Source organism: Pan paniscus, chromosome 16, assembly GCF_029289425.2.
Source record: "Pan paniscus chromosome 16, NHGRI_mPanPan1-v2.0_pri, whole genome shotgun sequence".
NCBI lineage: Eukaryota > Metazoa > Chordata > Mammalia > Primates > Hominidae > Pan > Pan paniscus.
Window position 1 is genome coordinate 20,677,959 of NC_073265.2, and position 10,494 is coordinate 20,688,452.

Consider the following 10,494-nt stretch of genomic DNA (forward strand, 5'->3'; position numbering starts at 1 on the left):
AGTAAAATTGGTTATTTGATATATAATCCTGTGATCTTGAACCCTTGTTTGGATTCATGTAACCACTAGCGCAATAAAGAGCTCCCTAGTTCTGCCGTTTTATAACAGCGCCCCCGCCAACCCTAACTTTTGGTAACCACTGATAGGTTCTCCATTGCTACGGTTTTGTCTTTGTGAGTGTGTCGTATACATGGAATTACGCAATATGTAACATTTTGAAACTGACTTTATTCCCTCATCATTATACCTTGGAGATTCATCCATGTTATTGTGTATAGTAATAGTCCTTTTTATTGTTGAGGGGAGTCTCATTATTTGTACCACATTTTGTTTAGTCACCCACTGGAGAATATTTGGGTGGTTTCCAGTTTTTGGCGACTGTGAATAAACATTCTATAAACATTTGCATGCAGCGTTTTGTATGGACAAAAGTTTTTAAATTAGTAGACTAAATATCTAGGAGTGCAATTCCTAGATCTTATGGTAAATTTGTTTAACTTTATAAGAACCAAACAGTTTTCTAGAGTGGCTATAGCATTTTTACAACTGTCAGCAAATATGAATCCCTTTCCTTCATCCTCACCAGCACTTGATATTGGCTATCTTTATCTGTCTATCTATCTGTCCATCCATCCATCCATCCGTCTATCATCTATAATTTTAGACATTCTAGTAGGCATATAGTGCTATATCATTGTTAATTTTCTATTTTCTACTGAAAAATTATGTGGAGCAAATTTTCATATGCACCTGTATATCTTCTTTGGTGAGATGTTTGTTCACATCTTTTGCCCATTAAAAAAAAATAGGTTGTTTTCTTATGGTTGAGTTTTAAGAGTTCTTTGTGTATTTTGGATAGAAGTACTTTATCTGATACGTGTTTTGCAAGTATTTTCTTCCAGTGGAAGCTTGTCTTTTCATTCTCTTAACAGTCCTGTCCTGAATTTAGGGGAAGTATCCAGTTTCTTACCACTAAATATGATGTTAGCAGTAGGATTTTTTTAGTTCTTCTTTATCAAGATTAGGAAGTTCTCTCTATTCCTAGTTTGCAGAGTTTTTATCATGAATGAATGTTGGATTTTGCCAAATTCTTTTTCTGCATCTATTGATACGGTCATGTGATTTTATTTTCTTTAGCTTGTTGATATGATGGGTTACATTGATTTTCAATTGATTTTCAAGGAACCGGTCTTGCATACTTGGGTCAAATTCTACTTGGGCATGGTATATAATTGTTTTTATACACCATTGTATTCAGTATGCTAATATTTTGTTGAAGACTTTTGCATCTATGTTCATGAGAAATATTTGGCTATAGTTTTCTTTTTTGTAATGTCTTTAATTTATTTTGGTATGCGGGTAATGCTGGCCTCATAAAATGAGTTAAGAAGTAATATTTACTTGTATTTTCTGTAAGAAATTGTAAAGAACCTATATCAATTCTTCCATAAATGTTTGGTAAAATTCCATGGTGAAACCATCTGAATCTGGTGATTTTTTTGAGACTTTATTAAATTATTAAATTATTGATTCTTTGTGGATACAGAGCTATTAGGTGATCTGTTTGCTTTTGTGTAAAATGTAGTTGTATCATTCAAGGAATCGGTCCTTTTTATCTAATATTCAAACTTGTGGGTGTAAAGTTGTTCATCATAAACCTTTATTATTCTTTTAACATCTATGAAATTAGTAGAGATGACTCCTCTTTCATTTTTTGATATTGGCAAACTATGCCCAATGTCTTTTTTTCTTGGTTAACCTGGATAGGTTTATTAATTTTAATCATCTTTTCAGCTTTTTCTTTGTTTTGTTGATTTTTTTCTATTGTTTTCTATTTTCAATTTCATTCTCTAATTTTTATTATTCCTCTTTGTTCTGCTTGTCTTAGGCTTAAATTGCTCTTCTTTCTCTATTATCCAAGGTGACAATTTAGGTTGTTGATTTTAGATTTTTCTTCTTTTCAAATGTATACATTTACTGCTATAAATATCCCCGCTTTTACTGCATCCCACAAATTTAGAAAAGTTGTACTTTAATTTTTATTTAGATCAGTGTTTTTAGTTATTCTTGAGATTCCTCTTTGGCCCAAATGTTTTTCAAAAATGTGTTGTTTAGTTTCCAATAATTTGGGACTTTCCAGCTATCATTCTGTTCTTGATTTCTAGGTTACTTCCATTGTGGTATGAAGACATACTTTGTTTAATTTCTATTTTTCTTTAATTTGATAAGGTGTGTTTTATAGATCAGAAAGTGGCCAATGTTGGTGATTATTCCATGCCAGCTTGAGAAGAATGTGTATTGTGCTATTGCTAGATCTACAAATATCAATTAAATAAAGTTGATAATGCTGTTTAGGTCAATTATATCCTCACCGATTTTTTGCCTATCTGATCTTATCAATCATGGATAGAGAAATGTTGAAGTATCCTATGATAGTGGATTGGACCATTTTTTCTTTCAGGTTTATCATTTTTTCCTCACATATTTTGACATTTTATTCTTAGGCACATGCATATTTAGGGTTATTATGTATTCTTGGAGAATTAGCCCCTTTATGATTATGAGTTTCTTACCTATCCCTCCCCTCACATCCCTGATAATTTTCCTTGTTCTCAAGTCCCTTTTATCTGACATTAATGCAGCTACTCCAGTTTTCTTTTGATCAGGGTTAACATGGTATATCTTTCTCCATCCCTTTACTTTTAACCAAACAGATACTTTATATTTAATGTCAACAAGATATAGTGGGGTCTTGTTTTGTTATCTACTCTAGCAATCTCTGTCTTTTAATTGGTGTATTTAGACCATTCACATTTAACACAATTGTTGATCTATTTGGATGAATATCAATCATATTTGTAACTGTTTCCTACTGGTTGCCAGTGGCGGCTTTTTCTGCCTTCTCTGATTTTAATTGAGCATTTTGTGTGGTTCCATTTTATCTTCTCTTAAAGAGTATCAATTATACTTTTTAAAGAATTTTTTAGTGGCCATTCTAGAGTTTCTTTTTTCTTTGCTTTGCTTTTTTTTAAGACAAAGTCTGGCTCTATTGCGTAGGCTGGAGTGCGGTGGTGCCATCTCGGCTCACTGCATCCTCTGCCTCCTGGGTTCAAGCCATCCTCCCAGCTTAGCCCCCTGAGTAGCTTACCATGCCCAGCTAATCTTTGCAATTTTTGTAGAGACAGGATTTCACCATGTTGTCCAGGCTGGTCTCAAACTCGTTAGCTCAAGCAATATGCCTGCCTTGGCCTCCCAAAATGCTGGGATTACAGGTCTGAGCCATCATGTCCAGCCTAGAGTTTCTAATATAGATTTTCTTCTTTTACTAATGTGTGTTCACCTTCAAATCATGGTATTGTTTCACATGTAACGTAGATATCTTATAAGAGTGTGTTCCCAATCCTCCCTCCCATTCCTCGTAGCATTGCTGTTAGTCTTTTCTCTTATCCATATGCTACAATGACCTGTTACTATTTTTGCTTTAAATAAGAAGTTATCCTTTAAATTATTAATGAAAATAAAAATAAAAGATTTCATTTTACCTCCATTTATTGCTTCTCCAACACTTCCTTTCTTAATATAGATCCAAGTTTCTGACCTACATCATCTTCCTTCTGTCTGGAGAAAATCTTTTAACATTTCTTGAAGGACAGGTCTGATGGTGAATTACCTCAGCAAGTAAGTCCTTATTTTTCTTCTTCTTTTTTTTTTTTTTTTTTTTGAGACAGAGTCTCGCTCTGTCACCCAGACTGGAGTGCAGTGGCGCGACCTCGGCTCACTGCAAGCTCCGCCTCCCGGGTTCACGTCATTCTCCTGCCTCAGCCTCCCAAGTAGCTGGGACTACAGGCGCCCGCCACCACGCCCAGCTAATTTTTTGTATTTTTAGTAGAGACGGGGTTTCACCGTGTCAGCCAGGATGGTCTCAATCTCCTGACCTCAAAATGCGCCTGCCTCGGCCTCCCAAAGTGCTGGGATTACAGGCGTGAGCCCCCGTGCCTGGCCTCTCCTTCATTTTTTAAGAATAATTTTTCTAGATATAGATTCTTAGTTGGTTATTTTTTGTCTTTCAAACCTTTAAATATCTCACTCCACTCTTTACTTGCTTGTATGGTTTCTGATGAGAAATTCCCTGTGTTTCTTGTCCTATTTTTCTATAGGCAAGCCGCTGCACTCATACCCCCAATTCAGCTTTTTTCAAGATTTTCACTTTTTCTGTCCTTTTTTTGTTTGTTTTTTGCTTCGGTATTCTGCAGTTTGAAAATTATATGCCTAGTTTCATTTTTTGTTTCTTTAATCCTGTTTGTTTTTGTCTGACCTACACAGCTTTACAGCTTGGTGTCTGTCATTCATGTTGGAACGTTCTCAGCTATTATTACTTCAAACATTTTATTCTACTATGTTCTCTCTTCTATTTTGGTCAAATAATTACACATATGTTAAAACTGTTGAAGTTATCCACAGATCTTGGATGTCTGTACTTCTTTTTCCATTTATTATTATTTTCCCATTTCAGTTTGGGAAGTGTCTGTGGACCTATATTCAAGCTCACTGATTCTTTTCCTCAGCCATGTCAAGTTGTGTGACAAGCCCATCAAAGGCATCCTTCATTGTCTGTCACAGTGCTTTTGATTTTTAGCATTTTTTTTCTTAGAATTTACATCTTTCTGCTTACATTACCCATGTATTCTTGCAGGTTGTCTACTTTTTTAAAAAATTTATTTATTTTTATCTATTCATTTTTTTTTTTTTTTTTTTTTTGAGATGGAGTCTTGCTCTGTCATGCGGGCAGGAGTGCGATGGCATGATCTCGGCTCACTGCAACCTCTGCCTCCTGGGTTCAAGCCATTCTCCTGTCAGCCTCCTGAGTAGCTAGGATTACAGTTGCACACCACTAAGCACAGTTAATTTTTGTATTTTTAGTAGAGATGGGATTTTGCCATGTTGGCCAGGCTGGTTTCAAACTCCAGACCTCAGGTGATCTACCCGCCTCAGCCTCCTAAAGTGCTGAGATTACAAGCATGAGCCATCGTGCCCAGCTGCAGGTTGTCTACTTTTTTCCATTACAGCCTGTATCAGCCAGTGTTCACCAAAGAGGTATATATAATACACACATGCATAAATACACATACACACACACACATATATATGTATAATACACACATATATTAATATTTAAACATAGGTATGTATGTTTAAGGTCTGGTGTGGCTGTAAGGATCAGAGGCTTCACATTGCTCTAGTGTCCTTGTTTCTGTCTCCTCTCTTGAATTTGGGCCTCCCTGTGTACTCCTCCCTAGAGACAGTCTGTGTTGTATAGTTCTTTATTTGTAAGCCATTGTGATTACAGTGGGGCCCTATTGGTGTGGTGGTAAGGTATGGATAAGGGGAAGTGTTGTATAATCTTCCAGTGAAATCTCAATCTGTTAGTGAGCCTGTGTCCCTGTCTCAGCCTGTTCGTGGGCCTGTGACTCTCATAAGTGTTTCTTCTGGCCCAGCATTCCTCCTTCCCGCTGCCCCCTTAGGTGAGACAGAGACATGCAGGCTGTGGGGCTGGGTTGAGAGGAATTTCCTTTTCCACAGCTCCGGGAAAAGACGCTGATAAAGGTTTTTTCCCATTAAGAGTAACCCTGTCACATGGAGAATGCTCTGGATACACTTCACAAGGATTGCTTTTTTCCTCTTTCTTCCAGAGCCAGGAGGGACTCTTCTTTGGCTTGCCACTGTGAAACCTGGTGATGTTGATGGAGGTCATGTTCCTGAAGGTATGAGGGCCCTCCCAAGACTGAGCCACCAGGCGTTTCTCACTCTCAAGCTAGACTCCAGTAATTTGTCAAAATTACCATTTAAGTGTTCCTATCAGTTTATAGCCCTAGCAGCTTCTTCAGGTGAGCAGATTTCAGCTGTGACTGTCTGGTTTCACCTGTCTCTTCAGATTTCTGGATGACAATTTGTCCTACAACTCAATTCTCTGATGGGTCCAAAAAAAGTCATTGTTTTCCCATTTTTCCAGTTTCTCTGATTGTAAAGACAGCTGCAACAACATCCAAGCTCTTTACAGTCAGAGCCCAAACCATAATTCTCACTTTTCTTGTGGTTTTAATACGCAATTTCCTAATAGCTTATGATATGGAGCCTCTTTTTATGGATGGATTCACCATTCTTGTATTCTTTTTCATTAACTTTCTGTTCAAGTAATTGTTTTTCCATTTTGATGGGATTTTAAAATATTCTTACTGTTGAGTTTTGGGGTTCTTTACACATATTCTTTATATAAGTCAGTTATCAGATATGTGATTTACAAACATTTTCTTCAGCTCTTTAGCTTGACTTTTCATCATATTAAGAGAAGTTTTCTTTCACAGCAAACATTTTGCATTTTTATGAAGTCCAATTTAGAATTTAAAAAAATTATGTGGCTTGTGCTTTCGGTGACACATCTAAGTACTCTTTGCTTAATTCCAGGCAACAAACATCTTCTGTGTTTTCTTTGAAAAACTGTATAGTTTTGCAATTTACATGTATATCTCTAACCCATTTTGAGTTAATTTTTATATTAGGTGTGAGGATTGGGTCCAGGCACATTTTTGGGGTCATGCAGATATCTAGATTTCTAGCACAATTTGTTGAAAAAGCTATCTTTTGTGCATTTAGTAATATTTGCACTTTGTTCAGTTGTCAAAAATCAATCATGTGGGTCTGTTGGGTTTGTTGCTGGATTTTGTTTTGTGTTGTATTGATGTATTTGTCTATCCCTTCAGCAACTGCATGCTGTCTTGACTACTGTGGTTTTTATTGATTTTTTTAATCAGATATTGTGAGTACTCCAGTTTGTTCCTTTTCAAAAAAATGTGGCTGGGCTAGTTCCTTTGCCTTTCTGAATAACTTAGAATCAAGCCTATGTGTACCTATAAAAACTCTTTCCAGGGTTTTGATGAAAATAGATTTAGATCTGTGGCTCACTTTGGGGAAAATGAAGACTTTTTTTTTCTTTTTTCTTTTTTTTTTTTTGAGAGGGAGGCTCACTCTGTCTTCCAGGCTTGAGTGTAGTGGTGTGATCTTGGCTCACTGCAACCTCTGCCTCCCAGGTTCAAGCGATTCTCCTGCCTCAGCCTCCTGAGTAGCTGAGATTACAGGTGTGCACCACCACACCTGGCTAATTTTTGTATTTTTAGTAGAGATGGGGTTTTACCATGTTGGCCAGGCTGGTCTTGAATTCCTGACCTCAGGTGATCTGCCCGCCTCTGCCTCCCAAAATGCTGGGATTACAGGTGTGAGCCACCATGCCCAGCCATTAATATCTTAATTATATAGGGTCTCCCAACAAGTATACATGGTATAGGTCTCTCCATTTATTTAGGTTTTCTTTGATTTTTCTCATTAATGTTTTATAATTAAACATTCAGATTCTGTACATGGTTAGGTAGATTTATTTCTATTTCCTTTGTAGATGTAGTCAATTAAAAATTTTTTCCATTTCTACCATTCATTACTAGTATATATAAATATGATTGATTATTGTCTGCTGACCTTATATTCTGCAACCTTATTAGTTCTAGGAGCTTTTTCATACACTCCATTGGATTTTTCTGTGTAGATAACCTTGTGTTCAGTGAATGAAAGCTGTTTTCTTCTTTTTACCCATCCATATGCCATTTATTTATTTTTCTTGCTTAATTACACTGGCTAAAACTTCTAATGAAAGAATGAAGAGAAGAGATGGGCATAGACATTCTTGCCTTGTTTCTGGCCTTAGGGGCACAAATTCAACCTTTCATCATTAAGTATGTGGTTAGCTGAAGGCTTCTGTAGATACCATTTGAGGTTGGAGATCCCTATTAGTTCTGGGAGGCTGAAGCAGTTGGGTTGCTTAACCCAGGTGTTCAAGGCTATGGTGAGCTGTGATTGCACCATTGCATTCCAGCTTGGGTGACAGAGTGAGACTCTGACTCTAAAAAATAAAAATAAAATAACAAAATGAAAAACCACAAAACATTTGTTGAAGGCTGAAAGTACTTATTTGCAAAAATATTTTTACATGTCCCTTCCCCTTTTGAAATACAATTTTCTATCTACTAGCAAGCCTTGGGATATAATGATGATGAAATCTGTGCAGTGGTAGGAAGTATAGTCAAGGAATATTATTTTGTGTACTACATAAAATGTATTTATGTATCACATGTACTACATCATGAAATGAATAAGTGAAATGGGGACTGTGACTTTAAAAAATTATAACTTTTCCAAGTATATGCAAAATTATGATCATTTTCAATGAAATTCATTGATTATGGCGAGCATATTGCAATAGACTGTGAAAAATGTATTAGCTTTCTAAGACTGCCATAATAAAGTACCAAATATTAGGTGGCTTAAAACAACAGATATTTATTTTTTCAGTTCTGGAGGCCAGAAGTCCAGAATCAAGAAGGTTGACCTTTTCTGGAAATTCTAAGAGAGCATCCATTCCATGCCTCTCTCCTAGGTTTTTGTGGCTGCTGGCAATCTTGGGCATTCTTTGGTGTTATGGATGGAATGTTTGTTTTCCCAAAAAATTCATATGTTGAACCCTAGCCCCAAATGTGATGGTATTTGAAGATGAGACCTTTGGAATCGATTAGGTCATGAGAGTGAGGCCTTGGTCTGGTGGGATTAACGCTGCTGAAACAAGAGCCTCCAGAACACTTGATATCTTTCTCTCTGTCTCTCTCTCTCTCTCTCTCTCTCTCTCTCTCTGTCTCTGCACACACCAAGGAAAGGCCATGTGAGCACACAGTGAGAAGGCAGCTGTGTAGAAGCCAGAAAGAGCCCTCGGCAGAACCTATGTTGGCACCGTGATCTAGGACTTCCAGCCTCCAGAACTCTGAGAAAATAAACTTCAGTTGTTTAAGCTACCCATTCTGTGATATTTTGTTATGGCAGCCAGAGAGGACTAAATATGCTTAGCATCTAGATGCATCATTCTAATCTCTGTGCCCACCCTTTCATCCTTTCTCTCTGTGTTCTTTCCTTTTCTTTCTCTCACAAGAACACTGGCCATCAGATTAGGGACCTATCCCAGGTCATCCAGATGATTTTAATCGCAAAAACTATAACATAATTTTATGGGCAAAGACCCTACTCCCAAAAAGGTGATATTCACAGGTACTGAAGGGTAGGACTTGGACATATCTCTTAGCAGGAGAGGAGGGACAGTTTAACCTGCTACAAATGGAATGGAAATAAATAGTTTCATGGGGGTGAAATCTAGGGGTGAGAGGACAAGACATTTTCTCATCATCTTCAATGTGTTGGGAGGGCTGGAGACATGACTGCATTTCAGTTGTCTTCATAGCAAAAGAGGTCATGCATAGATGACACTGACAGGTTTGTCTTTGACTCCTTGATAAAAAGAAAGTATGGTTAAGGAGCAGTATTTTAAGGAAGGCATCAGTGATGAACTACATTAAATAATACTGATACTGTGCCCCCGATGAAAATCACCAGCTGAATAGAAGAGTCTGAGAAGAAGTCAGCAGTATCGATTTGGAACCTCCCTAAATCCCCAGGTAAAGAGAGAGCAACTAATAAAATAAACCAAATATACTTATCGTATCCCAAATACCAATGTCAGAAAGAATGGAGACAAGCCATCAAGAAAGAATAGCCCAGTGCGGTTTCAGAAACTATGTGAAGAAGTGAAAGGAAGAAAAGGAAAAATAAAGATGGTTGCAGCTTGATGTAAATCCCTTCCATTTCTTTCTTACTAAGTGTATCATGCATGCACATTGACCTTTAAAAACAGTTTTACTGGCTGGGCGCAGTGGCTCACACCTGTAATCCCAACACTTTGGGAGGCCGGGGTGGGTGGATCACTTGAAGTCAGGAGTTTGAGACCAGCCTGGCTAACATGGTGAATCCCTGCCTCCACTAAAAATGCAAAAATTAACCAGAGATGGTGGCAGGCACCTGTAGTCCCAGCTATTAAGGAGGCTTAGGCAGGAGAATCGCTTGAACCTGGGAGGTGGAGGTTGCGGTGAGCCGAGATCATGCCACTGCACTCCAGCCTGGGCGACAGAGCAAGACTGTCTCAAAAAACAAAACAAAACAAACAAACAAAAAAAAACAAGTTTTACTGTATAATTGACATGCAATAAACCAAACATACTTAAAATGTACAGATTGATGGATTTTGACATACATGTACACTCAAGAAACCATCACCACAATCCAGGCAGTAAACATTTCCATCACCCCCTAAGTTTCCCTGTACCCCTAAGTCATTCCTTCCTCCAGCTTCTCCCTACTCTTCCCCCATCCTGTCCCCAGAACACTACTGATATGTTTTCTGGTGTTGACAATTTTAAAAATACTTTCTCTGCATTCATTGAAATAGTTTTTCTCCTTTAATATTTAATAATTTTTATAATGTTATTGCATACTATTTTCTAATGCTAATGCATACTATTTTATACCTTCTTTACTAATGTTCTGCTTAGGATAATAGCATTTATATTT